Raw genomic sequence first — 8,583 nt, 5'->3', positions numbered from 1 at the left:
AAATATACAGGGCTTCCCTGGTGGCGCAGTGGTTGAGAATCCGCCTGCCAATGCAGGGTACGCGGGTTCGTGCCCCGGTCCGGGAGAGTCCCACATGCCGCGGAGCGGCTGGGCCCGTGAGCCATGGCCGCTGAGCCGGTGCGTCCGGAGCCTGTGCTCCACAATGGGAGAGGCCACAACAGTGAGAGGCCCATGTACCACACAAAAAAAAAAAAAAAAAAAAAAAAAAAATCTCAATCTACAGCTTGTCATAACATGAACTAACTCCACAGGCATGCCTTTGGAGTAGGTACAGTTAAAATATTAAATAACAGCCTGCCTAATTATCCCCTTGGGAACTGTCCCATATCTCAACCACCAGGTGGCAATTTCATCACATTATATGTCCCATTAGGTAAGCAATGGCCTAAATGGTGTGAACAGATAATTTTTTTCCTCTGCAATTTTGTGCTGTAAGGAAAGGCTGAGAGACACCAGAAACAGAGCTCAGGACTGTAGGTGAAGAGAGACTGAAGCCCTCCATTGTCTGGAAGGCAAGAAGTACTTGCTTTCAATGTGTTTATGATTAAGTCAAGTGTACTGCAATGGGTTCCAACCTCTATACGCCAAAGGAATAACTTAGCAGTCAGGTGAGATCACATAAGGATAAGGGTAAATTTAGGGTACCTACAGGCACTTGTCACTCTAATAGTAGAAGTCAGATTATTTTGTGGGAAACCACAGACCCTAGACTGAACCTTTTCTCTTAACTAAGACTTCCAGTTTGAGGTTCAGTATGTTCAGTTTTTCTACACTTAATGAATACCCACTTAGTGGCCCTCAAGTTTTAGTGCACCAGAATCACCTGGAGAGCTGGATCCCGCCCCAGAGTTTCTGATTCAGTATGTATGGAGTGGACCCTGATAATTTACATTTGACCCCAGGTAAAGCAGGTAATGCTTATTCAGGAAACACACTTTAAGAACCATTGCTCTACTAGGTGCCAGGCCCTGGGATAAATCCTGGAGATACCACAGTGACGACAACATAGCTGCTGCCTGACAGAACTCCTTGTTAATTGTAAGAAATTTGACAACACTTCAACTTTTTGAGCTTCACTTTTCTTATCTATAAATGAGAATAATATCATTTATCTCATAGATTTTCTACAGGATTAGATAAAATATAATATATGCAAAGATGTTTTTCTCAGTACTTACAAAATAGAAAGCTCTCAATATATGGTAGCTCTTAAGAGCTAAGCATCCTTAGAAGGAAGCAAGCAGCTATAATCCAGTGTGAGAAGGGCTAGTGTCTACTCCATCTCCAGCTGAAGTAACCCATCAGGAAGCTCTTTCCAACAATCCCTATTCCCCTTCCTACCAAGGGCAGATAAAGAAAAGGAATTAGCATCTGTTAGTATCAGTAGTTGAATTATTTAGGATTCTTTTAGATACGTGTGATAAAACTCGACTTATACAAGCTTATATAAAGAATAAAAAACATTAGCTTATGGAACTGAGAAGTCCAGAGGTGGAAATTATTTAGGGCTCTATGGGATCCAGGTGTTCCCTTGAGATATTGAGCTCTCTCTCTCTCTCCCTGCCCCCCTCTTTACTCTCTCTTCCCTCTCTTTCTCCTTTTCCTATTCTTTCCCCATTGCTACATCATTAATGTCTTGATTTTTATAGAGGCTCTCTCTATGAGATGAGCTTGATGGTCATGGATGAACCCTGATTGAATCAGGTGCCCATATGTAATGGACTGAAAGGTGGCCCCCAGACAATATGGCTACCCAGAACCTGTGAGTGTGACTTTATGTGGAAAAGAATCTTTGCAAATGTAATTAAGTTAATGACCTCTACCTGAGATCATGTTGGATTAACTGGATGGGTTTTAATTCCAATGACATGTGTCCTTGTGAGACACAAAAAGGAAAAAGACACACAGGAGAAGTTGATGTGAAGATAGAGGCAGAAATTAGAGTGATGTGTCCATAAGCCAAGGAACACCAAGGATTGCCAGCAACCACCAGAAGCTAGGAGAAAGGCATAAAACAGATTCTCCTTCAGAGACTCCAGAAGGAACTAACCTTGCTAACACCTTGATTTTAGATTTCTGGCCTTCAAAAATGTGAAAGAATAAAGTTCTGTTGTTTAAGAATTAATTTCTCTTTCTATTGATATTTTCATGGCAGCCTGAGGAAACTAATACAGCATCCTTTGGACCAATTCCTGAGGACTTCTGGTCAACCAGGTCTCGGTCTCTTGCCCAACCCTTCAAGCAGAGGGCACAGAAGAAACTATTATTGACAGCCTCAGCAGAACCACAATGGTTTGGGGCATTTCCCAAAGAGACTGATGATGAGGAAGAGGAAAATGATAAAATAAAGCTAACTCTCGCTTAGTGAATACTTATTATATTTCAGACACTGTTAGATTTATATGCATTACTGCACTTGATTTATAGAACAACTTGGAAAGTAGGTATTTTCAGCCCTATTTTATAGATGAGTAAGCTACAAATCAGAGGTTAAATAACTAGACAAATACTGAATTAACAGTGGAACTAAAACCTGGACTCTGTCTTTTCTTTTGAAACGCATGTTTTGACAACTATATTAAATGTTCCCTGCCATTCTCACCCCTCAAGTTAGTCATACAACAAATAAGCATTTCTAGGATTTGAACCTAGGTGTATCTGACTATCTTGACTCTTTGGTAGGACAACAGGCAGCTCCTGTGGGCTTCCATGCTTGGCAGGGAGCAATGTTCAGGATAATCAACTTGCTCTTAATACAATTACTTGAATTCAATTTAGCAATATCTCCCTTAGTGATATCCCAAGGTGCCCAGGAAGGATGTTAAGATCACAGTCATTTCTCAAGAACTTTTATTTTGATCAGGTCCTGGGTAAGTGGCCTGGGGCCCAGCATGCTTCCAGGAGCAGCCTTGGATTCCAAAGTACATGCTCTTTTTACAACATCCTACCACCACATGTGAAAGAAAGGACACTACTTTAACTCTTTAATAGAGGCAGTTGAGAATGTACAGGCTAATTACTTAGCAAGACAGCATACCATATAGGTAAGCAGCATAGTCTATGACTTAAAATAAGGCCATGGAGGGAATTCCCTGGTGGTCCAGTGGTTAAGACTCTCAACTTTCACTGCTGAGGGCCTGAGTTCAATCCCTGATTGGGGAACTAAGATCCTGCAAGCCACGTGGCATGGCCAAAAATAAATAAATGAAATTTTTTTTTAAATAAAAGATCTCAGTATTCCAGTGTCTCTTTTAAATGTCCTATTTTCTCTTTCCTGCAAGCCATTCTGATGCTGACACTTGCTTTTATACATTGCTGATCTATTTCCATGGTTTTCTACATAAACAACTTTCTGTTTCAGTGTCAAATCACTGGAAAAGTTTTGAAGAAATTTTAGTAAGCAAAATGTTAATATACCACTAATGTCCATAACTAAATAAAAATATCAACATTGTAAGTAGCTATGACCAATTTGATGCATACATGGGTAATGATGATTATGTTCATGGCAGCCAGCTGAATGTGTAACAACTGCAAAAATTCATAGACACTAAAATGTGAAAAAATGTGCCTCTGAGAATCAACAAAACATAATAAAAGTATATTAATAGTAGCATTGTCTGTAATTACAAAAATGTGGAAGGGAAAAAAATCCTAAATATCCTTCCACAGTGGATAAGTTAATAAATTAGTGAACCCTCACACAGTGGAATACTATGATTCCCTCAGAGGATGAGATGGCATTATATGAACTGATATGGAAGTATGTCCACAGAATACTGTAAAATTTTAAAAATAAAAAAGCAAGATGAAAAATGGTAAAAAAAAAAAATAAAGTAAGTAAGGCCATGGAATCAGACTGCCTAAATGCAGATGCTGACCACTTCTTAGGTTTATGATGCTAGGCAAGTTATTTAGCCTCCTATGTTCAGTTTCTCATTTGCAAAATAAGGAGAATAATAGTAACAACTGGAAAACTGTTATGAGAATTAAAGGATTAGCATATTTAAAGTATTTAGAACTGTGCCTGACACATGGTAGTTGCCATACATGTTTGTAAAATAAAAGTAAATAAATGCATATTCATTTCAAAATAAGGATGGTTCTTCCTATCACAATGGGAAACAGTAACGACAGCTTAAAAATGACTAAAGAGAATTAAGCCAAGAGAATTAACGCTTAGGATGAATTGGGTTGAATAGATTCAGTTATGACCTTTCCTTTCTTGTGAAAGTTATCAAAGAATGTGACTTTACCTCTTGGCACCTGTGCAAGATATTTTCCATTCCCCCATCAGATGTACTCTCTACACTATAAGGGATCTGGATTGAGTTAACAGGCTCCCTTGACCTTCAGCTTCTGGTTTGGTTGAACCATCTTAAGGGGATTATAAAGCAGGAGGAGAGTATGATCAGGTTTTTGTCTCCTGGCTTGCATTTTCCCTTGGGTTGACTGAATCCCAAAGGACATAGATCTGAGATGCCCTGACCACAGCTACTCTTTTCAAATGTGATAAATACACTTTTCTTTTCAGGCCTAAAGGAAATAATGGCTCACCATGAACCCTAGTCCTAGGATACTTTACCATCTTTTATTGGTTTCCCTGCCCACACCTTGTAAACAGTCTATTTATAAATCCCTCTTCATTTATCCAGTTTGAGTGTGCCATCTATTTCTTCCAGGACCCTGACTAAGACAGCACTCCATGAGAAATGTCCTCTCATTATTCACTCTTCACAATTAAATTCTACAATGAAAAGATTACTCTTATAGTAGAGTTACTTAAATTCCGGATCTACCAGCTCAAATGAAGCAACTATAAAGTCAAAAACGGATTTTCTTAGCTTCATCAATTAGAAAACAGCCAATGGAATGGCTATTCTTCTTTGGAAGGTGGGGTGTCCATGGTCTTTATAATATGGCCAGAAACCCAGAATTTTTGAAGCTCTGTTTGCCAACCATGCTCCCCTTGGTCCCGCTCAATTCTGAAGGGCAACTAACACACATAAACAATAACAGAATCAAAATTCAAGTGCTACATTATTTATAGCTATCAACCCAGCATGTACGCCAAATGTAAGGCTTATTGGTAAAAGGCTACACTGAAGTTCTATACTTCTAAATATAAATTTTGGAACCAGTTAAAGAAAAAAAATAATTCCAAGGACAAAGAAAGCCTGGGCTTATGCCTTTATAATATGTAACACTTCCCCTTAGTAAATTGTAGACCCATACAAATTATATAATCAATCATATTAACTCCCTTTCCCTTGAAAAAAGAGAGAAGAGAGCTTAAAACACTCATATCCTAAGTGTACAGAAGGAAAGCATAATAGGGATATATCATACCAATATATCACACCATGAAATAATTATTAACTCACTGAACTCCAGTGTGAAGAGGGAATTTGATATCTCCTACTCCAGAATCCAATCCCCTCCTTTATGTGCAGAACATCAGCATTTGGCAATATTTTAATTCATTATTTTCAGAAAAGATTTGCAGTCAAATAAGTCAGAGAAGCATTAGATTTAGCAGAGTTCGCACCAAGCTACCCCTCCTCTATATTTCCAGTTCGCATGGGCTCTAGAAATGCCATTTCCTCCCTTGGCCCCTCCAGACCTAAGGGATTATAATGGCTTCCGTAAGCTGCTGACTAAATACCTCATCATCCCTTTTTTATGCCCTTTACCCTACCCACACTTCTATATGTGGGTTGTCATTAAATTCTCTTCATCTAAGCACCTGTGAAAAAGTATCTGAAAAGCTGCAGAGGAATTACTCTTTCGAATTCCACCCCAGACCAAAGAAGATAGAGTTTCAAGATTTACCTTGACCCCGTTATATGTGCTAGACGCTCCACTCTGCCAGCAAATACACACACGGAGAAGGCACCAAGTCATCTTTATTTTACAGATGTGGAAATTGAGACATGGAAAAGGCATGTGATTTCCTTAAGGTCATTTATTGATAAATGGCATTATCAGAATTTGAACCCAAAATCTCTTACTAAAAAGAAGAGAGAAGAAGCTTAAATTAAAGGTTAGGGGTCAACTGGAAGAGGAGAATGTAGAAATTTAAAGATTTTGATCAATAGTTCTCTTTTGATATAAACCCCTGATCCTGCTTCTACTAAGCACATGTAAGTGAAATATGGGTCAGTCTACTATTTGCAGGGTTTCATTCCAGAATGAACCCGTGAATATATGGCTTATTTCCCATGGCAGTGCCATGTAGGGACTCATATTCAGCACACGTTATAGTTACCAAAATTAGAAACACCAGTGTGCAAATGTCTCTGCCAAGACAACAAACTTGAAATATTAAAGAAAATGGGAAAAAAAAATAGGAAGAGAAATCTCAGAGGGCTTTTGAAACAACCTAAAAAGGGAATTGGAACCAAAAGAGAGCAAAGGTCATCGCTCAGCACAAAGTAAAATAATAACAATGATGATGATAGCTAACATTTATTGAATGCTTATTATTTTCCAAGCATTGTTATAAGTGCTTTGTGTTTGTTACCTCATTAAATTTCACAACCATCATATGAGGTACACACTATTATTATCCCCTTTTTGCATACAAGAAGCTGAGGCTCAGTGACATTAATTAACTAGTTTAATTAACACTTAGAAAAGAATATTTCATTTGATCTGTATTTTCAGCTACATTTCATGAGAAGGAGTCTGTGTTTCATGCTGCCAAGACAATTGGATAGGGCTGGCAGTTCTAAAAGACATTTCTAAAAGACCTGCTGGGCTGGAAATAATTGAAGCCAGTCCCTGCACCCTAGTCCTTTTTCTTAGCTGCATTTCACTTAGCTAGCTGGAGAACAATTATCTTAATCCCTGTCTTTCCTGTGCTCTAAAATGTCACATTAAAGAGTAACCATCCATCAGTTAGCCTTTAGCCTTATGGCATTTAATTAGTAACTCAGTTTCATTCATGTGAAAGTCCTGAAAGAGTCTACTAACCTGGGGATAACTGTATGTTGAACTTGAAAGATGGTGGGCTGAGTTAATAATCCAAGAACTAAATGGCAGTTCGTTCCCATTCTCCAGTTCACATCTAAACTCAGGAACTATGTGATGACCTTCTGACTGCTAGAAGAAAAACTGAGAGTGCCTAGTTCAACAGGTATCTAGCCATAATAAAATCCATGGTTGCTACTAAAATTCCTGTGTCTAAAATGACAGTCAACATGATGTATAAGAAAGAACATAGTCCTGTAAGACTCAAAAACATGGGATCAAATCTGGATGTGGCTACAAGTACTAGTTAATTTCCAATTACCCCTAACCCATTCTATTCTCCATTCTTCTCTGACCTACTCTGTGCCCTGAGAGTCTGGCTGTGGCAGCTACCTTGACTGTTAGCATCCAGTTGGGTTCAACCAATGGAAGGCCCCTGCAGGAGATATGATGGCAGGAAGTGATAGGGGTTGAGCATCTTTTCCTTCTTTCACACCACAGCTCTGGCAGTAGCTGCAAGACTCCATTACCACAGTTCCCACCAGGTTTTCCCTCCTCTGTATTTCCAGTTCTCACTGGGCTCTAAAAATATAATTTCCTCCCTTGGTCCCTCCTGACCTAAGGCATTGTAATGGCTTCCTTAAGTTGCTTGTCTCTGAGTACCTCATCATCGCCTTTTTATTCCCTTTACACATACCTCTATACGTAGGTTGTCATTAAATTCTCTTTATTTAACCATCAGGAAATAACTGTTTCCTGCTAGTATTCTAACTGATACAGCTACTCACTTGTCAGCCATGTAATCCCAGTCCTTTATGTTTCTTTAGTCTCTATTTGATCAACTGAAAAAAAGGAGATAATGATATTTACTTTGCAGTGTAACATGCAGATAATATATGCTATATGTTCTTTGAGGTCATGTATGTTGAGTTCTTGGCTTACATTAGGCAAGTGATATAGGGCAATGGAAGATCTAAAAATGCAAATTCTAACATGTTATTACATGACCTCCCCTGTATGTTATATTTAAATTCTCATTAGCCTATCATGCTCATGATTATAGATTCTTTATTTTGTCTTTCTATTTATCTTCCAAAACTTTGATCATGATCTACTCATCTGCATTAGATCAGCAGAAATGAAAAGGGAATATATGGAATTAAATTTAATTCAACAAAAATTTACTGAGCATGTATCCTATGTCATGCATTGTATTCAGCACAAGGGACACAGTAATGGGAATAGGGTGAGTCTCTTTCCTCAGAGTATTTAAAGCTAGTGGGGATAAACTGTAATTTTTGGTTTAGTTTTTTTTTTCTTTTAATGTAAAATTTAAATATACACATAATGAGATGAGATACACTAATCTGAAGTGTATATTTGCTGTTAAAATAAAAGCACACACCTATGTAACCCAAATCTCTATCACAATATCAATCCAAAAAGTTTTCTCATGTCAATTCCCAGGCAGTTCCTGTCCCTTTCTCCCCAGTGTTCTGATATTTTTCATCATAGATTCATTTTCCTTATACCCCTCATGTAAAATGTCACTCTCTAGATGATTCAAAATTTCCTCTTTATCCTTGGCTT

This window comes from Physeter macrocephalus, chromosome 11 (assembly GCF_002837175.3).
Source record: "Physeter macrocephalus isolate SW-GA chromosome 11, ASM283717v5, whole genome shotgun sequence".
Classification (NCBI taxonomy): domain Eukaryota; kingdom Metazoa; phylum Chordata; class Mammalia; order Artiodactyla; family Physeteridae; genus Physeter; species Physeter macrocephalus.
Note: the sequence above shows the minus strand (reverse complement) of the source record.